Here is a 25747-nt window from a genome sequence, read left to right on the forward strand (position 1 = left end):
CACCTCCTTTAATGATGAATTGAAAGCCTGTAAGTGCCACACATGCAGTATTGTTGCTCAAAATATTTAACCTGAATCTCCAAATGAGAAAGCAATTAGCAAAATTGCAGTTTTGTAATAGTCTATTGAAAAATGATCTGGGTCTTTCAAAACTGTCAATGTTGTGACATACAAAGTATAGTAGAGGGTTGTAGGCGTTTAAAGGAAACTAATGTCACACCAAAACTAATTACAATATGCTATTCTCATTTGGATCTCAGAACATTCAATACTAATAGAGAATAGTAGTCAAGGACATTCTATAGAATAGTTAAATTTTTATTTTAAGCATTTTACACTCTAGAAAATATCATTTTTTGGTGTTCATTTCTTTAAAAAATTTTAGCACCATTTTGTTTTGTGTACAAAATAAAGTCCAGAAGTAACATTGTAATTTATTTATAAAATAAAATGTAATTGAGGCAAAATTTTTAAATAGATAATTAGATATGTAAATTGCAATTCATGGTAATGATATAATTATCATGAGTATTTCTACATTAAGTAAAATAGTGTAACATGCTCAAAGAAAAATGCAGAGGATATAAATAAGAAAAAAGATTTTAATTTATAGCTTTGGTCACAATGAGATTATAGAAATATGATCCTGAAAACAAATTAAACAAAAGACAGCAAAAATAAAAAGCAACACAACAACAAACCAAATGGAATAATCATAATCACTAATAGTATAATTGCTGAAGATTGAAATAATATATTGACATATGAATTCAGGGAGTATATTAAAAGAATATTATGACCAATGGGAATTCACTCAAAATGCAAAATAGTTAATGTTAGAAAAATCTATTATAGTAATTAACATCATAATAACCCAAACTAAAAAGTAAATTGCATAGGTATTTCAGAAAGCTTAATATAATTTACCATCTTTTACTATTGTTGGTTTTGTTTATGTCAGTGCTGGGCAAGGGACTTGCATATGCTTGGCAAATGCTCCACCACTTGGCTACATTCCAAACTCCATCATCTGTTTTTAAATGAAAGAATTGATCTACAAATAAATAGAATGATTACTAACTTAAAAAATTGGTATTATACAAAAACTATAGCATGCCTAACATAAAAATGGTAAACACATTCTTATTCAAGTGAGGAAAAAAAATCCCACTATTATTCATATTTTATTAAATTAATAGCCACATAAAAATGTGAGAAAGTCAAAATTATATTTATTTACAAACCATGAAATTTTTAAGTGGGAATTCTAAGAGAATCAAAATTATCATTGCAAACAACATCAAATTTATGAAGGTGGCTGAATATCCAATAAACAAAATTCAGTAATCTAAGTGATTATCAGGGAATAAATGAAAGAAATATAACCCACTCAGAGTAGCAACCATGAATGTAAACTACCTTGTAATGAAGCTGAGAAGAAATGTGTAGAGCCTGCTGATTAAAAACTATATGCAAGGATGTTCACTGCATTATTGTTGTATTAGTGAAAAATTGGTGACAACCCAAATGCCTATCAGAGCCAAATTAGATAAGTAAATTAGAAGTATGTTTAAATAGTAGAATTTTAAAAAGTGAGACATCTCTACATAATGACATGGAAAGAAGTCTAAGTTGAGGTAAGTGTGGATAGCAAGATAAATGTGCACAGCATGAATATTTTGTGTGAATAGAAACTTTCTGGAATTACTTGCATAAATCTGTTTATGGGTCAAGGAATTGTATATTTAATTTTGTATCTTTTGGGTCTGTTTCCATAGCTTAACATCAAGAGGACTTTGTTTTATAATAAAAAATGAAAATATTTAAAGCTTCATAGTTGTCCTAGTCTGATGTAAACTTAAAGTATTGGTATAGCAAGTAGATAATATTAAATGTCCATCTGATGATAGATAAATATCAGAGATATATATTTGAAAATTGTCAGTATAAATGTGTTAGTGACATTCTTTAGTGGAGGAAATCATCTAGAGAGGGCATGAAAAGAAAGACATCTGAATGGGGTATCTGAATGGGGAAATTTGCATGTTTATATTTGCTTACTAAAAAGGAGGAAGAGTCAATGAAGAAGAGAGAAAAGATGTTTCAAAGAAGTGGTAAAACCAGTTCTGTCCAGTGTAATTTAAAGTAAAGGCAGAGCTTCAACATGAAAAGTTTCTAGAAGAGTCCAGAAGATAGGAGAAAATTAAGAAGAGCACAAACATTTTCCCAATTCTGTTCTAAATTTTCTGTCTATCACTTTTCTGTTTCTTGACCACCATATTCTTTCCTAACTACCCATTGAATGTATTGGTCTCATAAGGCTTGGTTTTATAAGACTTATGAGCCTTGGTTTTATAAGCCTCTTTTTCCATTTGTAGTCTCTCTAGAGTGAGCTCACACAGTAATAACTTATAGGTAGATCCAGACCTCTATATCTAAATGCCTACTTGACATTTCTCATGGAAATTTCAAGTATAATTTGAATTATGTGTTGAAAACTCAATTTCATCCACTTCTTAGGGAATAAAACCACCATCTAGCTTATTGTGCAAACCAAAAGACAAAGAACTATTATCAACATCTTTCTTCTTACCCTTTCATTTCTAATTCATCACCAAATTAATGGGCAAATGAAAGCAACGTGGAGTTTCAAGAATAAAAGATGTGTGCTTCAAACTTTGTTGAGAAATCTAGGAGGATGACAGTTAATACTAAGAAGCAGGCAACAAATGTGAAAATAGATGATTTTGGGTGAATTCCAGAAGCATCTTGAATAATATGAGAATGAGCATTGGGTAGAATACCCTAACACCTGGACTAGTAGTTATGTTCTGGAAAGGGACGAAATAAGAATTGACTGCCTAAGTGATTAATTTTGAATAAACACAGGACATAGGTTATGAGATCTCCATGAGGTCAAAAGACACACACACACACACACACATACACACACATAAGAAGCAAATGAGTGAGCTTTCCAGAATGGTAGTAGATTGTGGTCCTGTAAGCTTCACATTAGAGTTTACATGCTTAGGAATGGATGATTTTATAAGGCTTAGGGTGTAGCCATGGGAACTGGTGTTTATGATGGTACTAATTATGCTGAAGACTATGTATGTATGTTCCCCAAGAAGTTAAAATGTCCTTAATGTTGAGGAGCATGTCTGTTTCTTTTTCCTTCTTTCTGCTTCCTTAGTATGGGGACCCAATGTTTATGCAACAAGCATTTTAAATTAAGTAGAAACAAAGTCTTTTTTTCAGAAATTCTGCCACCTTAGTTCTTGCAACATCTCCTTAGACTTCTGTATCTCATACCTCCATACAACTCAACTTCATCTTAACTTCTGAAAGAAAAAGCATTTGTTAAGGCATTTCCTCAACACTTGATCTTCAAGCAGTGAGACATATTTGTGTGTATGGAGTTTTACATACATATGCATATGTAACTTCTCCTGCTATTGGTAACTTCAAGAATTAAGTTTCAGTCAGTGAGCAGCTAATATATTTTGGCAATTATGACAAGAGTTACAACAAGAAACCTGAGAACAGGTTTTTAAAACATGTTTCTGAGCCTTAGGAGGGTTTTCCAACTCAAACAACTGCAAACATCATCAAAATTCCATGATACAATCAGCTAGGTAGCATGAAATGATGATGACTAATTTCTGGAAATGCACATCCAAGCAGTTGAACTTGTGTATTATGAGTCATGGAAAAGTAGACTTATAGTCAGTGAGAAGAACACCTAGGAAATTAGGCATTACTGTCAGAGATATTTAGAAGTGTAACAGTAACACCAAATTCCATCAGGACTCTTGGATCAATATTTTACTGTCAACTCTAACTCAAACTAATCTAAAGAGTATTAACTCACACTAATCCAACTCAATTTAATATCAGATAAATGCAGAATCTTAAAATCTTTCACCATCAAAAATGTTTACTTCTATTCAGAGGTATTAAATTGTTGGTAATAAATGCCTTGCACAATAAAGTATATAGAAACTGAAGATGCACTTAACGTGGATTCTCATGCTGCATTTTACATTATTAAATCTGTATTTCTAGAAAATGGGGACCGGAAAACTATATTTGTAGTAAGTGCCCAATATGAGTTGGAAGTACTTTTGAATTTGAGAACCTCTGACATAGAAACATGGTAGTAAGTTTTGATCCATTACATTGTCCTGGTGTGTATATCACAATGGCTACACAAATTTGAATACAGACTTGGTGATTCTATAAGTAGTCTATTATTTAAATTACTATGCCATTTTATAATTTCCCCAAGAATCTGCCTGTTGCTGTTAATTGGAGGAAGTTTCTTAGCTTAAGGAGACAGAAGGTAAACTCGAAATCAGGCAAAGCTGAGATCAAATCCTGAGCCTTCCATGGTGGAACCTTAACCACATGAATTAATGTCCATAAATCTTGGGTTTTCTTATTTGAAAAATGTTTAATAAGCAAGCAAAATTTTATGGAAATTAAATGAGGGGGATGAGGAATCTTGATGGTATACAACTTGAGGTGGCTCAATTGAGATTAAATGAAGAATGGGAAAAGAAGTGGGAAGAGAAATAACCAGAGATATGGTTATGTTTTCATATGGATTAGTAGTCATTTGAGCCTGCTGATATTAGTTTTTCAAATTCCATAAGGCTGTCTTATGGTCATTATTTTGCTGGAGCTATCCAAAAAGTTCTGCTCTTTCCTTGAATAATGTCAACCTCATTTAACCTGCTTCTCACTATCTAAGAATCCTGAAGAAGATTAGGGAAACTGCTTCAGGAACACAGATGGGGAAGGTGGTAGTGACAGTCTCCTAGTCAGCAAGAAATGTTGCCAGTGACAACTTGAGATTTAGCAGTCAAGTGTGCCAGGGGGTGACAGAGACACTGGCACTAAAGTAGCATGTATCAACTTTTGTTTTTCTTTTGCCATACTGATGATGAAACCCAAGGCCTTGAGCATACTATCAATGAGCTCTATCAACCAGCCCAAAGACTGTTTATTGATCATGAAGTATACTAGGGTCTGAGGATATGAATGTAAGTGAGGTATGGGGACTAACTAATGCAGTCTATTGGGGAAATACATGGAGGTACAAAATGAATTAAAATATTATGTGGCAACTTCTGTAATAGAAGTCAGTATAAAATTCTATAAGAGAAAACACTAATCTGATTTAAAGAGTGAAAGGAGGTTTCATAGGAGAGTTAATATTTGAGATGAGTCTAAATGGGAGGTGCAGAATGTCTACAGATGGAGGAGAATGTGGGGAAGGAGAAGCATCATTCCAGAGGTAACCCATGGGCCAAAGCCTGGAGAGTTGGAAGAGACAGGACTTGGCAACTGATTGCTCTTGGAATTAGCTTTGCTGTATCTGGCTGGGCCTTCTTTATTCCGATAGGAATGATAGGTGAACTTCCATCTCCAGCTGGAGAGTAGGTTGAAAAGGGCCTCACAGGGATGGTATGCCATGTGGGCTGTTATTCTCTTTCCTCCACCATTTCCTCACCAGGACACACCCTGGCAGGTGGCTCTGCAATCATCATTCCATTCTAACAGCCCACATCAGAATTACTTTTCCGAAGGTCAAGTACTACTTTCCCAGTGCTTGTTCAACAGTCAGTGTGTGTCACTTATCTGTAAGACATGTAGGGTGTCCTTTGATAAGCTTTTTTTCCTCAGTACAAGTTGAGAATTAGAGTCTCGTTGGGAAAATTTCATATGCATTTTATTTATACAACCACAATCAAAACCAACATTCTTAAGTGCTAGGTATTCTTTTCCAAATGTTAGCTTAACAATTTATTGTCATTTATCTGTTAGGTACCTTCTTTCTAGAGGATGTTGTCAGTGTGTACGTGTGTGACTGTGTATGTGTGTAGTAGTGTGCATGTGTGTGTTGGTGTGTCATAGGGCATTGCAAACTCCTCGTACTCTATTAGAGATTCCCCCTTTATATTATCTTTTGTTTATTGTCAAGACACTTGGTCTTGGAAATTTTTCTATGGGAATAGATATTCCATTGTGAAATTTTCATGTCTTTCGTTTAAATCATAGGATGAAGCCTTACCCATAAAACTCTGCTTGGGCCAGGGCTCCCCTAGGTCAAGATCCTTGGTAAGAAGCAGTTTGACTTGGGGGTAAGAGGCTACTTCCTCTTTAAAGAGAAGCCATTTTACTGTGAGCTAAGTGGTACAAGTAGGGTCATACCCTTGTGCACAGAATGGTATGGGCACAAGTAAAGATTCCATCTGCTCTTTACAAAGAATACCCTCTCCTCTACTCATACTCAGATCCCAACACACTCATTTGGTGTAAGAATTCTCATTGATTACCAAAACAAAAAAAAGATCCTAAAAGCAGAATGATTCTAAGAAGTGGTGGCTAATAAACTTATGGAATCCTGCCTATTAGTGAGCTGTGATAATTTATTTATTCAGACAATAAGCATGGATTAAGTCTCATTAAGATCACATGCAATTCTAGGTGTTTGGGATTCAAGATACCCATAAAGAGGTCATAGCCTAGAGAGCTCAATGAAAAAATGCAAACATTATTTTGTATTCATATTAGTATTATTTATTTCCCATAGGCCAAAAGAGCCCAATTTCTTTTGTGAGTTTTTAAAATTTATCTATTTTACTGTTGTGTTGGGTAGGGGTGCATTGTGGTATTTACAAAAGTTCTTACAATATATCAAACATATCATACTTGAATTCACCCACTCCACCATTCTCCTTCATCCCTTCCTCCCCTTTTTCCTGGAATAGTTTCAACAGATATCATTTTTCCATTTATATACATGTGTACACAGTATTTGCACCATATTCACCCTCCCTCACCATTTCCCCAACTCTTCCCCTTTCCACTGGTACTAACCCCTGCAGGCAAGACCTGTTTCACCCTCCTGTTCTCTAATTTTGTATAAGAAAAGGAGAAGAAAAAACTGACATTTTTGGTTGTTTAAGATAGCTATGCAGGGAGTTCCTCTGTGCTATTTCCATGTTTATATGTATTATAGCCCAATTTGGTTCATGAAGGAGCCCGATCTTTAAGCTAGAAATTTGATGGGCAGAAATTATTGTAAGAAGCTTCTGATATCTTACATTTATCCATCATTTTTGATGAAATAATTGATAGATCCAAATTTACATATCCTCCATTCATTAGTTGGAGTAAATACTTGAGTAATACTTTCATATATTTATGAAGAGTGTCCTATTTGTAAAATATGGTAAAATTAATAAAATACAGATTAAATAGATTAATTACAACTTCAGACATTGAGTATTTTCTTGATAGATATTAATAGTAATATATTCTAATAAAAAACTTTTAGATGCTGTATCTCATACAGAATATTATAGAAAAACTTGATAAATATTTGTAAGATTAACCATTTAGCAATATATATGGATAAATTAATTTCTAGTCAATGAATTACTCTACTCATAGTTTTTACAAAAATCGTTAATGTTCCAAATGAAATTTTATTGATCCTGATAGATAATATGATCAAGTAAGAATGCAGGAAAAAAATGGATGCCACAAAAATGTCTTTTTAGTTCCAAATATTAGAAAGGAACTTATCTTCTCTTTGACCATATTTAAATTACTTTATATCACATATTTAATGGGAAATTATTAAACAGTTATTAGAACTTTACAAAGTTCAAAAGCCAATAAATGTATTGAAATAATTCTTAATAGTATTGTTTTATATTCAGAATAAAGGAATGCAGGTTCTGAAAATTAAAATGTAATGAAATAGGAAATTCTGGTATATTTGTCATATACATTTTACTGCAACAGAGGTAGAAGATCAAAATATTTTTAGATTTAATAGAAACAGTTAAAACCTCCTCAGCTTCTAAACTACTATGATTTTATATGAAACATTTACTTCTTTTGAACTCATTAGGAATTCAATCAATCATCTTTTGAAACATTTTTAAAGGATGTTGCAAATAGTTTATTTAACTGTCCTTGAATTTCAGGAAGTCGTGACACCTTAAAACTAAAGATTATCAAAACTTGCCAAAGCAGTGAATGCTTTAGTGGTCTGCTTCATGTCTAGAAGCAGTTAATACTTGATAACAATGAAGGAATTAGTAGATTTTGACAGGCTACAATGAAGAAATTAGTAGATTGTGACAGTCTAATACATTTACCCCACCTAACTTAAGGGCCTCCTTCTTTTTAGGGGTAATTAACACATCAAGATGGTATTTGCGGAATCTAGCTAAGTGGTGACTTTCCTGAAAATTGAGCAGCTACTGAACTGTGAGGGTAATGCATGATAGTTTTCCAGAACCCCACCTGAAAGCTCTATTGAGATGAAGTTTTGAGATGAAGTGATGATATATGGTTGCCAAGTTAGGGATGAATATTTGATTAAAACATTAAGACCTTCATTTCAAAATGATTTTGAAATTAGAGACACTATTAGAAACTGAATGGACTTTCTTTTACTGCCTAGTTACATGTTTTTTCCTTTAGAGGTGACTCCCAGATAGAACCATAAGCATAAATGCCGCCTTGCACTGAGCATGAGATGTATGTACATGTTGAACGGGAATAAAACTTATGCAATTCAGCAAGGATTTCCTACTCTTCTATGTCCATCGCTATCCTATTATGCTGTTAGCTACTGCAATTGCTTTTTATCAGTACTACTATCATTTTGCTAAATTAGTAGGTCTAGTTAATGGATGTTCCCAGCAAGAACTTGTTCAGCTTGTTTTGTTTCTTTGAGTAGGTGTGTCCTGTTAACATAACTTTATACTATACTTATTATTTCTGTCTACCAACTTATGTTACTCACATGGAACTTAGTTTGGAAGATAAAACATTTCAAATACTTTAAACACATAGAAACATTAAGAAAATGAACTAAAAATGTTAAATTCCCATACTGTTTGTGACATTAAGGATGAGTTTTCCTTGGCAATATTCAAGGACACTGTGATTAATTGTTATAAAACCTTACTACCGGGCTGGTGGAGTGTCTGAAGTGGTAGAGTGCCTGCCTAACTAGTGTGAGGCCCTAAGTTCAAACCCCAATACCACCAAAAATAAAAATTATAAAAAACCTTACCATCATTCATTTTAGAATAAATTATACCATACAGACAGTGGCCATATAGATGGGTCTGAGTTCTTTTCTACAAAATGTAAATGTTATGTTTAATGAAATGAGGTTGCTCCTGCTTCAACAGTTTGTTATTCTAGGAAATAATATTTTCAAAATAAGTACATTTTTTTCTAAATTTAAGAGAAAGAGAACTTTGGAAGAATTATGCTAAGAAAAGTTGCACAGTTTGTTTTCAATATAATGTCTAATTCCCTGATGCATTTTTTGTCTGCTGAACTTTTATATCACATATTATCATGAATTGTAACTTTTATAGACCCAGTGATCATCATGAAGTATGTATTCCATGTATTTCCAGAGGAATCAAATCTTGGGTTTGGGAACAGCCATTGTTTTTAACTAGCCCTACCACTTTGCAAAAGGCACAGGGGGACCTTAGGTGGCAAAAAGAACGAATCCAAAGTTAACTTAAGCCTGCTGACTCCTTTCATACTTTATTCTGCATTGGCCTAATCACTCAATTTAAGATTCGTAAATGTATCGCTTTTTTTGCTGGAAAAATTACAATTTGGATACAAAGACTGAAATTACTACAACATGATAATTAGAATGATAACGATGCTGAGCGCGCATTCCTAAAATGAATCAGAAGACTTCCATTATTTTCACAATTATACAAAGAAAGGAAATTGCAGTCAATAAATAAAATATTGACCAATAATTGAAATATGGGACCCAAGCTTTATTGTTTTTCCTCTTATGAAAAGAAAATGGTCTTTAATTAAGTTTGTCTATACTCCTGATTTTAAGATTGCCTAAACACTGGCATGGAGTTATCATTTTGAACAAATTTGTTTTATTGCTATTTGACATTAACATATGCATGCTTTTCCCTTTTTGTTCAAAAGGATAATAGAAAGATAACTGGAAAATTTGTTTAAAGTCTTTTGTATGCTATTTATAATATCAATCTGTCCTGAAATCTTGACAAGTAATTTATTAATAGTATGTTTTATATTTAACAGGAAATAATAATTGTTAATAGCAATTCCTTGCATTAAGATGGCTTACATCGTTTCAAAATTTGAAAAAAAAAAGTGCCTGTCAAATATGTTTCTTGTGAATTTTATTTTAAAAGTAAGGGAATAAATTCCTGAAGTAAGTGAAGCAACCAGAATCACTTTGATCATAAAAACCTAAGAAAGCTCTTAAATTACCCATAAATAGCAATATACCACATTCCGTGCAGGTAACCTTAAGTAATTTTATAAAGTTATACAATCTGATTTAGGGGCAGGGCCATAGTTGAGTGTGTTTGCCTGAGTCCAAATCCTGGTCCAATTGCTTCTTACATATGTGACCATGGGAATGTTGCTGAACCTCTGTGTGCCCATGTTTTTATTGGTAAATAGGGCTTATACCAGTGTTTACCTCATATTTAGGGGAAGTATGTGATTTAATATATGTACCAAGGCACAAAGCAAATGCTGAATAAATGTTAGCTACTACTACTTTAATGTAGGAAATGTACATAATAAAAGGTGCACATATACAATTTTAATTTCTGTTGTTTGTTAAATGTGTGGCTGAATTAATGTAAGTTAATTTGGGGTGTGAAATAGTTGATATATTCATTTTCCCATCTGGTATGTTAAATTAATTTATATCTTTTTCAGTGTATAATCCAATCCCTATTAGATTATATTTTTCTTTTTAAAAAGATTGAAGATGACTGTCCTAAAGCATCTGGTTCCTCTTCTAAGAGCCTCCTGAGAGTTATTGAGTGCTGCCTCAGGTCCCCTCCTCTAGTGAACAATGAGCAGTAAAACTGGCTCCAGGGGTGGGGAGTGAAGATAATGGTATAACTAGCTTGGGAGAACAGGCAATCACCTCAGGCTGTAGACTGGGCTAGTGGGGAGAGGCTGTGGGTGGAGAGTACAACAGGGTGGGGTTGGAGACGTCCCAGAACAAGTAGCAACCTGTGCTCAGACTCTGGGCTGGGCTTGGGCTTTACTGAGGGCTGGGGAGGCTTTGCTGAGATTAGGCATGTTTGGTCCTTGAGGGAATTTGATGAAGGTAGAGAGAAGGGAGAAAAACATGTCAAAGTATGCTAAAACTTGCATGGCATGGGATTTAGTCCTTAGGAGTCGAAAACACAGTAGAGAAAAGATAAAGGGATAAATAGGGGATGGAGAAATGATGAATAAGGTTAGAGGGTGAAGGACTAAAAAAGGGTTGGCATCAATTGAATAATAATTTGGTTACATCAGGTTCCTTATGACTCAAGATGGTGTGTTAGACAGTGCTACTACAGCCAATTAAGAACTAAATTGAACAATGGCAGTCAGAATGATGCTCACCATTTATGCTGGATCTAGTGTTTAAGAGCAAAAAAGATGTGGCTGCAATAGTAAAATCCAAAATTTGGTTTCTGAGCTGTGTTTAATTGTAGTGTTCATAATGAACTGAAGAAGCCCAGAGGCTAATGGCGTGATTTTCAGTGTGACTTCTCTAAGATATTAAACTCCCGAAGAAAAGAGCCCAAAGGGATAAGTTATCTACTTGAACTGAAAAACTAGAGAAGCAAAAGACATTTTGTGAAGAAAGTGGTGGCTAAATAGTTCTGATCCTTTTAAGTATAATGGCTTTTTTATCAGACAGGGATCCCATCTGCTAATATTCCAGATCACTGCAAACACCCTCTCCACTTCCCCCAAGCATGTCTAGATTTCCTGGAGGATTTCGTTTGTTGATGAGCAGATCTGTCCAGATGCCACATGCAGCGTTGCCCTTCTCCAGACAATACTCCTCCTTCTGGGAAAAAATGGATACCAGATGCAGTCATCTTTTATTACAGAGGGCTATCAGATTAACAATGCATTATAATATCTTTCAAAAGTGAAGACTTCTGGACCACTGTCTACCTAAATCTCAGGCATGGGTGGACCAGGAAGAGCTCTGCTGGCATACGGCACACAGTTCTGAAGTTGTTCTCCAGAGCCAAGGCTTTCTCTTGGGCCCAGTGGCTGCCCATCTCTATCCTTAGGATGATCCTGCTTCACGACCACATACTGATTGGTTAACCTTTATAAATGACTTCATTTGATTATAAAAAATGCTTCAAAGGTTGTTAGGGGGAAATAAATAAAACGGTAGAAATTCTTTCATTTTAGAGCTTCTAAAGATTTTTTTTTCATAGAAAGTTTTTTTGCTATTCAGTAATTAAAATGAATAAATCACTACATAAAATGTATTCTTTCTTTTGTGATCTCTAAAATGCAGGAAGCAGGAATCTTAAGTGTAGGAAAAGCTCCCCTTCTATAATTAAACTGTGTGACTCTGGGTTCAGTGTGTATGGCAGAAGTCTACCAGCAGATGAGGTATATGTGGGAGATTGATGAATTACCTAGGAGAGAACTACCTGGGAAAGAAGTCAGGAAAATTTGGCCCAGGAAACAAAAATTGTTTGTGACAGATGAAGAGCCAATCATGAATATACCATGTTGACCATCATATATATTTGCTTCTTGACTTTAATGCACACCAAATTTCTAGTGAAAAAGGAGGCACCGCATGAAAAACTGAAATGGTAGTTTCACTAAAACCTATAAACATTGATTCTTGACAACCATAATTCATAATTTCCAATTGGAAGAAAAGTCGAATAACTATTTGCAGAACCCCTTGTAGTTTCTGTACTTGGGGGATTCCAAATACAGAATGCAAAAAAATAGCTCACCCATAAGCACAGGAAAAATTATTACCAGAGAGGGCCTGAAAGGAGAGGAAGAAAATGGTGGGTTCTTGAGGGACATGCAGGAGACACCCTATGTGTTCTTAGACACAGTGGCATTGTGTGATAAATTTGGAGCACATAATAAATTTCATGAGGGCAAGGGGTTCCTCAATAACAACTCGGAAATAGAAGCCAAACAAACATGCGAAAGTTTATGTGCAGGGATGCTCAGAGCATTTACTCTATTTGATCAGTTATTTAAAGCTGTAAAGAAGGTGAATGAGATTCAAATGTGTTCTGTGGGTCAAAAAATACCACGTCTCTCCTGAGGAGCAGCTAGAAAGATAACTCTCATTTACGCAAACAGTCAGAGGATCCCTATGGTATCCAGAACCAGGGTTGGAGGCCAAACATGGAAAGATCTTTTTTGTGTTGTCCTCTTCATCTTGAGCAAAATACACTGTCATGGCTGTGAATCTTAATCATTAGTATGGTGCCCAAAGAGCTGCCTGTGCAGGCTCTGTACACATGTTTATATGAGGCTGCATTTCTATGAAGTACGGGGAGGGGAAGATTACTAAGGAAAAGAATATCGTTGCTGGGCATGGTGGTGCATGCCTGTAATTTTATCTACTCCGGAGGCTGAGGAAGAAGTATCATGAATTTGAGGCCAAGTGGACAACTTAGCAAAATCCTATCTCAAAATAAAGTGAAAAGGGGATGAGGATATAGCTCGTGGTAGAGTGCTTGCCTGGGTTCAATCCCCAAGACTGCAAAAAAATGTTCTTGACATGGTATCTAAAATGTTCAGAATCTTATCAAAACTTTATCTCCCAGCCTCATCAATTCCAGCTTCCAGTATGTGCTCCACTGAGCTACTCATTGTTGGCTCTGAAGACTAAGCCCTTTTGCTCATTAGCTTTTGGTTTCTTGGAATGTCTCTCACTCAGTTCCCATCACTTTTTCATCCTGAAAAATTTTTGTTTCTTCTTTATTATACATCTCAGATAGTATCTTCTCTGCAGTTTTTCCTGGCAAGAACTAGTGGACCAGGGTCCATGTCTATTATAAGTAGCACATTCTGGTATGTAATTATATGCTCATCTGTCTTCTTCTATACTGGACTGAATCTGTACTCTTTTTTTTTTTTCCAGTTCGGGAGATCAATCCTAGGATCTTGCCCATCCTAGGTAAGCAGCACTTCTAAGACACACCCCAACCCTGCACTGTGTCCTACTCATATATGCTTCCTAGTGCCTAGCAAAAGGACAGGTAAGAGCGCATAGTAAGGGCTCCTGAATATTCATTATCTGTTTGACTGATTGAAAGAGGAAATATAAGAAGCAAAGCAAATATGTGTATGCTCTAATTCTTGCCTAAGTTTGTTTTATGTTATTACTGTTTATTTTTATAACATTTCATTTTGTAATTGAGATTATTTGACAAGGGTATCTAATTAGACATTTCATTTCAAATGGAAATGACTTTAAAAAGAATGAGATTTCTTCTCTGCTGTATAATACCAAGCCCTCAAGGAGAAGCCTATTGGAAATAGATTCTTGGTCCAATACCTAACTGAAGATTATATATTCTTTTCTAAACTAATATATTTATCATTTTGGAAAGTAGCACATGACTGTCTTCAGTTAGCATTTCACTTTGATCCTGATCAAATGTATCTATAACAGGATTATGATTAAATGCTGTAGGGATTTAGAGTATTGAATAATATATTTTCTTTCTAGGATCTTCTAAGGAGAACTGCTAGTTCTGTGTTAATTGTACATGTGTTTTGGGTGGGCTGAGCTGCTCCCTGGTTCAATGTTGGGAGTATAAGGAGAGTGTCTATCTGAAAACAGTGCTAGCAGCAAGGGTGCAAAAAAGACTTAGAGATGTGTGTATACGTGGGGGGTAAGAGAAGGGGAGAAATGAGAGCAAAGAAGGGAGGAGAGAGAGATTGACGAAGTACTAACAATGAAAATGAAGTTTCTGGATCAAAGCCAAATCAACTCCCAAATATTTTTTAATTATTATGAGCCAATAAATTCAGTGTAAGCTAATTGAAGGTATATTTATGCTGATTTGAGTTGTGTCATAGCTGAAATTTTCTGCCAGTAGGTTTAAGAACTGAAAATGGAAATTAGAGTAAAGAATCTGATAGTCTATAGACTGACAACCAAAATGTGAAGACATGGAAATTTTTGGGTGATCACAGCTTGGCTGGGGGGCTGGGGGGCTGGGAGGGGGATAAGCAGTATGCTTTCACCATTTTTTCTTTTCCCGCACTAATTTCCCTTAAAACACTTCCATTGAATCAACACTCACTCCCACACACTCATATTTATGCATATGGATAAATGGATTGGAAGAAAAGAAGACAAAATCAAAATGAAGAACACTATAGAACTTCGTTCATTTACTTAGAAGTGGTAAAATGTAAGCATATATGTTAACTCCATATGGTTATAAAATATATGTACGAACATTGCATATGAATGTAGATACTGTTCCACTAAAGATACAAGTTTTGAACAAATGAAGTAGAACCACAAATCTTGTAACTGTAAAGGAAGTTTAGAGTCATTAGATCAAGTCATATCCTCTTATTTCTCATATGAAAGCAGACCTAGAGAGGTGAAATAACTGACTTACCTTCTCCCCCAGATCTGAGTTAGCATTCAGCTTACTCTCTTTCAAGTACTCTCTATCCATTATCCAATAGAATATTTCAGAAGGAAATTACCCCCAAGAGGTGATGTGTAGTCAGACACTTGTTAAAAATGTTTAAATAGATTCATAAAATCTATCACTTCATCAACAACAATCAATAACAAATGAATAGTGTGAACGTTAGAGTAGAAATGCATTTTGTAATTACTGTTAGGCTCACTATGTTGGGCATGGGAATGCCATTCACTCCAGAAACTGAATTACTGCCTAATCACTCGACATCATCTCAGTACTTTATATAAGCTGTCTCAAACTCTTCATAGCACTATTAGGTTTAACCTAAGAGGTGAACATTGCAGAGACCAAATATGTTCTATAGGAACAGAAAGCCTGTGTTCCTTATAAACTTCTTTATCTGCAACATCCCCATGAGATTAGGTCTAAAATAGATAATAAATATTTGTTGAGTGAATGAAGTAGTGCAAATGGCATAAAATCAAATGGTTATTGACTATAAACACTTGTTGATTCCAACATGACCTATATATTCCAGGCTCTGATTTGAACAGAGCTAGTTGACTATAACACAAGTTATATTCCTGCTGCTGGTGCTGAGATTTCTTGTAAAATTTTGGCAGGAAAAATTAGTGTACCTTTGACCAAGTAGAAATTTTTCAAATTCTACTGTTATGGCATTATATTCTAAAATAACACATAAAAAGAAGAACAATAACAATAAAAACTAAGGACAAAAGATGTCACTTTGTTACTCCTCTGTCTGCTTTCTCACCAAACAGAAAAAGCATTTTTTAGAAAATGTTGATAGATAACAATATTTATGTGGTACCAATGTAAAAATCATGCTAGACCCAAGGGTGAATTTTCTTGCCTGTTATTAGCTCAAAAAATTTGGACACTCCTGTTTCCTTGGCATGTACAGGTTATAAATACCTTCAAATAGCAACATAAGATCTTCGTAAGTCTTCCAGAGTAATACAAGTGTTGCCTACGAGAGAAAGAAAAAAATTACTCATCTTTTTTGAATTACAGATTCGAAGAATGTAGAATGGCACATGAAGCCAGGTAGGGTTTCATAGTGTGTAAGAACTCATGGCTTCATAGTGCAGCCTTAAAGTTTACAGGGAAGTCAAGGAGATGTCACACCAGTGGACAGGGGACCTGTCATTCCTATCATGTGAGTATCAGAAGCCAGACTTATTTGTCACTGAAGAAAGAACTCACATTTATTGTTTCTTCTTCTAAAAGAAGAAGATAAATTATTTTTAAATTCTGGAATAGAATCAGAAATCAAGTAGCAATTGCATTATAAATATGGAAGAACAGTTGGAGATTCTCAATGCCAATACAACTCTACTCTCAGACTGTATAAACTGTTAAAGTTTCCCAGGTCTATTTGAATGTAAAACATGCAATAAATTCTAAGAATATGGAGAAAATACAGAAAAGAATAATTTAAAATATCATTCATGTTGGAAGGTAGATTTAAAGCAACAACAGTGTTTATTCAGTTTAGGAAATGACAGCAGGAAGAGGGGATTAGTATTTTTGTGTCTACTCATTCATCAAACATTTATCAGTTTTCAGCATCTGCTAGGTATCATTTCAGGTGTTTGAGAGGTAAACAAAATTGTCCAACTTCCCTAAATTATTGGGAGTTGGAGTCTAGTGGAAGGGGACAGACAAGAACAATAAAACAATTAAATTATATGATGTATAAAAAAGTGTTAGGTGCTATGGGAAAGAATTAGAGTGAAGGAGAAGAATTTGAAAGTGAGAACTTGCCATGGTGAAACAGAGTGACCAGGATGTGCTTCTTGAGCATGTGATTTTTGAGCACAAACTTTGAAGAAGAAAAAGCGTTATCCAAGAAGAATGAATGTCTCTGCTGGAGGGAATGTCCAATGCAAACATCTTAAATCACAAATTCCTTAAATCAAGTAGTGGGAAAGAAGATAATGTCATAAAACTAAAGAGAGGAGAGTAATGGATAATGTGAGTCCTTCATAAAACCATCATAAGGAATTTGGTTTCATGCTAAATCTGATAAATATTGCTGGGTTGTAAACAAAAAAGGAATGTAATTTGATTTTCATCTTAAAATGACTCCTCTCATCCCAATGTGAGAAATGCACTTTTGAGAGGTAAAACAAGTTAACAGCCATAATGTCAACAAAAGCTAGAATTTGAGAGCTCAGGGTGCACTTGAGAACAGGAAGATCAGGTGGGTGAAAGGTCAGACTGGGAAGTGATGCTGGAGACAGAGCTGTAGGGCCTTCACTGCCTGCTGTGGAGACTTGCTTCTACACAAAAGGAGCTGTGACAGTGTTCAAACACCCAGTCAGGCCAAGGAGTTGTAAAACAAGAGTTAACAGGGAATAGCCCCAGGCCTCATGAACTACACATCACAACCCTAAACTGGCCACCATTCCCTAAGTCATTCAGGACTATATCTATATTACTATGCATTAACGTGACCATCCTATATTGGTCATTTAAAGTCACCTTTGGAGACATTCAGTTCCCCCAAGACAAAGACAAGCAGAAATGCACTAAGTCAACTACTGAGGCTACTCAGCCCCTCACTCAGGATGCCCACCATCTCCTGCCTTGGATTACTGTGCTGCTTCCAGCAAAGAAGGACCTGTGCTCTGCCTGTCACAGTGCCACCAGCTCCCACCCCTTGCGCAGATGCTGCCTCCACTCAAACTCATTTGGAGTATCTTCTTATGATCAGAAGGAACACATGTAAAATACCTCTATGGTGGTCCTCATCCTGACTTAAATTATAGTTGATGGCTCACATATATGGCCCCTCTTGTACACACACACACACACACACACACACACACTTTTACAAGAAAGATGTGGGGTTTACTCATTTTTCATAGTCTTTCATGTTATAATTTGTGTGTGTGTGTGTGTGTGTGTGTGTGTGTGGTATTGGGATTTGAACTCAGGGTTTCGCATTTGCTAGGCAGGTGCTCTACCACTTGAGTCATTCCACCAGCCCTATGGTCTGGTTTTTGACATAGGGTCACACTTTCCCCTAAGCTGGCCTGGACTGCTACCCCTCTATTTTAGGCTTCCTACAGTAGCTTGGATGACAGGCACACACCACCATGCCCAGTTTATTGGTGGAGATAGGTCCTCATGAACTTTTTGACTGGGCTAGCCTCAAACCACAATACTCCTGAGTAGCAAGGATTACAGGTGTGAGTCACCAGTGTCCGTCTTCATGTTGTAATTTAATGTGTTCAAAGAAGGAAGAGACCAATTCTGGAGAGCAAATACATGGAGAGTGCTTTTTTTAAATGCTTGTGGATTGTTTTCTGAACAGAGGATAATTGTATAGAGAAATAAAAAAGAGAAATGAACACAGCAATTTCGATGCACAGCTTACTGCATATTGCAAAATGCAATTGCGAGGCTCCCTTTCTGTAGCTTTGAATTAGGGGTATTACAATAGAATGCTTATGCATCTCTCCTTTTAGGAAAGAGTTTGCTTTTTTGGGTTAGAGGTATGACTCAAGCAGTAGAAATATGAGGAGAGAGAATGTGGTTAAGGAAAATGGAAAGATTTACTCTGCTATTTTAAAAACATCCCTGAGATTCGCTTCATCAAAAGGGCGTGGTATGTGAGACCTGGTGAAATGCAAGCTTGCACTTGCTGTGTTCTGTGAGAAATAAAACAGAAAACTACCTAGTTTGATTGAGATCTTGGCATAGTCTAATGGAGATTAAAGAGACCCAGTCTTCTTCACTGACTAAAGCTACAAAATGTGGGGGATTTTGAGAAAATAAGGGGTCAGATAAGTTTGTTATTTTTCCAAACTTCTGGTTGTAGCAGGATTGTGCACCTCCTCTAAACAGTGAAGGAATACAAATCACATAGTTATTTGGCATTTGTATGTTTTAGCTGAGTTCAGAATTACCATGACACAAAAAGAGTCATTCATTTTCAGGACTGAAAATAAATATGGCCTGTGTAAGTCAGGATGCTTTTGAATTTTTGTTTGTGTTCTTATAACTACACATTTAACTCTGAGTAGCATTCATTTTAAAACCCTGCCACTAAAATTGTTCTCTCACAAGCTACATGCTGAAAGCCCACCCAGTCTGTCATCAGCACTATTTTTAAATGTGTTTATGAGCCCTCAAGTTTTGTCATTGTCAGGGCAGAAACCACTCCTCTGATGAGTGCATTGTCTGATTCATCACCTTGGAAAGTGGTGGTGGGACTTCCTAGAGGCAGGTTTAAAGACGAACTGGAGGCTTTAAAACATCTCAATGTGTCCTCATTTTTCTATGAAAAGCCCCCCACTTAGAATGTTAGCTCAGCCCATGAGCGTTTTTCCCTTTCATTTTTTATGAACACCCAACCTATGTCTCTGCAAAGGGTCCCGTGTGGGAAGTACAGGCTCAGCCTCTCTGGAGGCTCTCTCAGACTTCTAAACCCAAAATCCTTGACTTCCATATTCAGAAGGGCAGCAAACTATGCAAGAATTTCTGTGTCATAATATGGTCAGGATTTTTTTTTCTTAAACCAGAGCACTGATATTTATCTTCTGAGAAGACAGAGTTAAGTCAAAAACAGCCTGAAAGATGATAATATCAAAAGAAGAACATGTTATTTTTGGAAGGTTAAAGATGAAAGATACAAATGGACTGAGAAAAGAATTACAATTTGCTTTAAAAGAAAACTTTCGTATAGGAGATACTGTTAATATGGATTTGAAAACCTTCGTAATAAACATTGTAAATCTCAATAAAGATGTTATTTTTAAGGAAAAAAAATCCCACAAGTGGATTTAATATTCCTCTACTTGAAAACTGCTTTGTTGACTTAACCAACAAACAGCTTTTTATTTTAAAAAACACACTCTAAGCTAAAACTGCTTAATCAGTGACGCTACTCACCAAAGGAATTATTCTTTGACTCTGTTTTTAGCTGGGCGTTGACAGATAATTTTCCCTGCTGGCTGGAAGCTTGGCGAGGAGCCAGAGTGAACACCCAAGTGCATGCAAACAATTAGAAAAGATTCATTCTGAATCAGTTGGTTCCCATGAATAAGCCGAGATTTATGAATCTGAAATTGCTTAAAGCATAGACTTGGGAGTGGATAAGCAAGTGATCAGGAGAGGAGACAACTAAATCAAATCAACTAAACAGCCAAGAACTCAGAGAACATACTATTCACAGGAAATGTAATTGGATAATTCCTTTAGTTTCAAAAATAATCATTACTTTAAAAGAAAGAGAAAAATAGCTATGTTATAATTTCTGTCACACAGACTTGGCTTTGTGAAAGCACAGATAGATACCATTTTAGAAAATCCGATCTGTTCAATACTTAGAGTATTGATAGTCCTTTGGTTTTTAAAAAATACTTGTTTCAGTTTTTAATTTGGACTACAAAGTCAAATGAGTGACCAGATGAGGAAGTTTTCTTTGAAAAATTAAAAACAACAAAAACAACATTTATTTGAAGATAGAACCTTTAACTCCAACTTTTGTGTAGTCAGGGATTTCTATAGAAACACTGTAGTGTGTAATAACTTTCTTTTATACAATACTTGATTCAAAGCTGGAACCTACACAAATTGTTACAGGTAATTGTGTGACCATGCAGTTTTGTGATGGTCAAGTCCTATCCATCACCTTATTGGTACAACTACTAATAGCTTTGGCAAAGGGAGAGGGGAGGTCTAATCCAACAATTGTCATTTATTTCACAAGTGTAATCATTTCCTAGTGTTCCTACCTGTAATTCTCAGTCTTACTTCCCTTGATCTTAAAAATATTTTCTGTGTAGATATTACAAACAAAAACTTGTGAGATTTTGTCTTCTTGAGAAAAGTTTACCGGAAATTTATTTTCAGAAATTTGTTCCCTTTAACTATGCAAAGTAATGTTGTAGACTTCCAGGATGACTTTATAGTGCTTTAAAATAATCTTTGGTGGAAAACTTTCATATTCAAAGTTTGGTAGATAAAGTAAAATTTCTTTTTGAAAGTTTTAATTAGAGACTGCCAAACCCATTAGAAATCATTGTTGGCTTGAAATACAGACCTCTGCTCTTGTGTCAAGCAAATGATTCATCATTTAAATTACCTCAGTTTCATTCTTCTCACCTGAAACGTATGAAATAGCCATCAAACACTCACTCACTTGAAAGGAGCATTATGTTTTATGCTGCGATCACAGACTACCCCAGACCGGTTAATGTGTAAAGAACAGAGATTTGTTTCTCACAGGGCTGGAGGCTGCTAAGTCCAAGATCCAAGGGCCTCCATCTGGCATGAACCTTCGTGTTGTGTCATCCCATGGCAGAAGGTGGAAGGGCAACAGAAGCCTAGAGGGGCGGGAGAAAGAACCCCCTAGAGGGGGTTCTTTTATAAGAAATCCATTCCCACAATAACAAACTCAGTCCTATGATAATGGCCTTAACCATTCCTTCATGGCCTTATCACCTTCTAAAGGTTCCACTTCTCAGTACTGCTTCATTGGGAATCAAGTTTCTAACAAATTTTTGTGGGGGGAACACATAAAAACCGTAACAGGCAATATTCACTAAATCACAGGAACAATTCCACCTTCTTGATGCATACCTATGAGAAATGAGTGGGTATATGCACTGAAAGACACATCTAAGAGTGTCATAGACATGATATTCAAAATATCCCTAAGCTAGAAATTAAATCCATCATAAATCCATCAATAGTAGAATGGGTAATACATTGTGCCATATTTAGATAATGGAATACTATACAGCAATGACAATAACAAGTCCAAAGCAACCACCAAATATTTTGATGAACCTTACAAGCATAATATGGACAGGAAGGAGCCAGAAACCATAGACCATTAGTTCATTTACTTAAGTAAACAAACTAGAGCCAAAAAAAGAGGCAAAACTATGCTGTTAGAATTAAAGAATTAGTGATGGAGGGCCATTTGGTAATATTCTGCCTTGTGATCAAGGAGCTGGTTATGAAGGTGTAGAGTTACCTGGTGAACATTCAACAACCAAAAGCATTCAAGAGCACATTATTCCATATTTATGTTATATATTAATTTCAAAGTAATTAAACTTTCCCCCAGGAGTCTGGAAAGACCTTAAAAATTTGCTTTTATAAAAAAACTTTTTGTGGACTGGAGGTGTGGCTCAAGTAGTAGAGTGCCTGCCTGGTAAGTGCAAAGCCCTGAGTTCAAACTCCAGTACTGCCAAAAAAGAACTTTTTGGATCACTTTTGAATTGCTTAAAGGAGGCAGGTCAGCAAAACATACTGCAATGTCTCTAAGCAAAGGAGTCTTTGCTTTTCTGTGTCTGGACATATGCATTTACAGTAACCTGCATTAGAAGAATAATTCTAAGGGGGCTTTCCTAGAGGGTGAAGACAAAAAAGTAGCCCTTTCCTAGTCTCTAGACCCAGCAGAAGCACTGGGCTGTCTCCTGCTGGACTTGGCCTCTTCATGTAGATGGATTCCTTTGATGCCACAGGTATATATATTCAAAGAGGTCAAGCATGCTAGACTGCATAAGATAAACTTAACGTGGACTATTATCCACTAGTTGTGGAAAACTCCCAGTGAGTTTACATTACATCCTTTTGTTCTCATCTGCCCGATCCCTTCTTTCTCTGTTCATTTAGCCAAAGAACTGCATGAGTACTTTTATTAAGAAACATGAAACAAGTAAATGCATCCCAAATGCAAACCCCAAAATTTTCAGGTGACCAAATATTGAATAATACACCCAAACTCCTGCCTGCTAACTTTAATTTAGTTGAGCACCAGAAATGAGCTTAACGCTGCACACGATTCACTTATTATCACACCCCATGAGACTGGGAAGAGTTTAAAAGAATTGGATAATTGAGTTCATATTTGTTACCCTTTCAGACTTACTGTGAAAATCAGGTTGCTGGCTGCAAATAGTATTTTCCTTTCCTTTGGTCATGGCAGAGTCCTGGCTCGTCACTCACCAGTCACCATTATTTCCTTTGTCTGTCTCTGGTGTCCGAATTTTCTTCACTTAGCAGATAGTCTCAGGCTAGCCCTCCCTTCCATTCACTGCAAAATCTTCCTGCTTTTTTTTCCATGTTACTTTCCAAATTTAGCGTCTTCCTTACTTCTTCAACCATTAAGATTTTTTTTCCTGAACTTCAGATCATTTCTCTCTTGCTATTGTTTTCAATCTGACACTACCAGTATTATAATCCCAAATACCTTTTTTTCTTTCTCAAATCCTTTAATTTTCCTGAGGCAATTATTAATTACTTACATGAATTCTTCCATTGTTTCTTGTATTTTACCTCTTACCATTTTTTTCTTATTTCTTTCAAGTTCTCTATACTATTGTCAATCATGCCAGTTTTCTGTTTTTTGTACTTCTCTGTCTTCTCCTACTCATGCTTCAGAGATTCCCAACCAGTTTCAAACAGCTCTCTCCTTTTTCTCAAATATTCTCTTCTTCAAGCCCTATTTAGCAAAATTTAGACTAGAGCAGTCCAGTTTTTCTCCCTGCATTCCTTCCTCTGATCTGTAATATGTTTACATGGTTGTAGTACTTTGTCTATCTATAATATTAGCAGAAAAATTTAGGACAAATTTGGTTTCTAGTCTCTAATGAAAAAACAATGAGATAATGGATGAGTATGTTGGAAATCTGGTGGTTTAAGTCACAAGAACACTGCGTAGAACTTTTCTGTCTCCATGCTCTGTTTCTTTCAGTGGTCATGTGGGTAAATTGTGACTCTAAATACCACCCAGCCACAATTATAGCCATCCAGACTCAGTCAAGGCTACTGTTCTTTCTGTGCTTCAAGTCCAGTCTTGGTGCTTTTTGCCAACCTTTGGAAAATCCCTGATATCTACTGTGCTCACAGAGTCAGAAACTGTAGAGAGAAGGACAGAAGTTAAAAAAAACCAAAATAAAACAAAGAAAATTAAAGGAAGTGGAAGGACAGTGATATGCAGAAGAATGAAGCAAAGAAATGGAAAGGAAAAAGACATCAATATTTGATATGGATAGAGAGGAAAGGTCTTGGTGGAAAAAGTATAAAGAAAAATAATGCCAGGATTGCATCTGCTGCCTCCTGGGGATGTTTTCTTTGCTGAACTGCATGGTTGTCTGTGGGTTAGCTGGCTTCCAAGTCACCATTTGTAAAGAAGCACCATGTCTCTGATACTGTGACAAAAAGGCTTCATTATTCTTCTAGTAAACATTATTCACATGGCAAACTAATTCAATAAGTACACGATAATGATTCAGCAGTAAAATTTGGATAGGAGGTTGCTTACAAACAATCTAGAATTTAGATGTTTATCTGCATTTTTAGGGATGGAATAACAAACAAGGGATGGGAATCAACCTATCAGTTATGATAAATGGAGAAGCATGTGTCATCTTACAGGAAAAAATGCTAGGGTTTAGAGGAGCTCTGTTGACACAGTAAAGGACTTAATGATTCCAGTGTCTGAGAAGATTCTGGTTTCCTCTGCAGAGAGTGTGTGAGTAAGGGAGAATTTAGGTGGACCGTGATTGGAGACGAGTGGAAAGATCTGGGTACAATATGATGCTTACTAATGAAATGCCTGTATTAATTGTTCCTAAAGCTAACATTTCCCTTCAGAAGACTTTAATCTGGGATGGCAATGATCATTGTGGCCACAATAAACTAACTGTGCTAGATGAATTGAATTTAGCTACAGTTGATTGGGGATGAATGAAAAGATGTAAGTTTAAACTCCATTAGAGTTTATTTCCTGATTAATGGGGCTATTCTTAGTTTCAATATCAATCACGATATTCATAACCATTATTTTCCTCATACTTTAAGAAATATATAGAAAGAATTGGTGTCAGATTATTTTCCTCTAAATAAATATTTCAGAGGGAAACTAGAATATTGAAATGGATGCCTGCCACATTCTGACTTAATGTTTATTACTAAGAAAACTCATATTATCATCAGGGAGTCAACAGAAATCTTCAGATAGCAAAGGTCTTGACAAAGATATTTGCATTGAATTTAACTTATATATTCATAGTATGTATGACACTTTAGGAATCTCATAGATTATTACATTAACTACTGTGACATTGTTTTCATGCTTACTAATATTTTGTATCATTGCTATCTGCTTTCACCTGCAAATGCAATTTTACTTCGTAAGTATGAACAGCTTGCTGCAAAGGCTCAGAATGATTTGC

General features: G+C 35.7%; 1 long non-coding RNA gene across 2 annotated transcripts in view; it reads left to right on the top strand.

The window, feature by feature from the left end:
• Positions 1-25747, top strand: part of LOC141422496 (uncharacterized) — a 35398-nt gene that overhangs the window by 5875 nt on the left and 3776 nt on the right. The window contains exon 2 of one of the 2 annotated variants that reach the window (XR_012447082.1): positions 13994-25042. This is a non-coding gene — a long non-coding RNA (uncharacterized lncRNA). The remainder of the gene's footprint in view (positions 1-13993; positions 25043-25747) is intronic. The other variant, XR_012447083.1, reaches the window with a different exon arrangement.

This window comes from Castor canadensis, chromosome 4 (assembly GCF_047511655.1).
Source record: "Castor canadensis chromosome 4, mCasCan1.hap1v2, whole genome shotgun sequence".
NCBI lineage: Eukaryota > Metazoa > Chordata > Mammalia > Rodentia > Castoridae > Castor > Castor canadensis.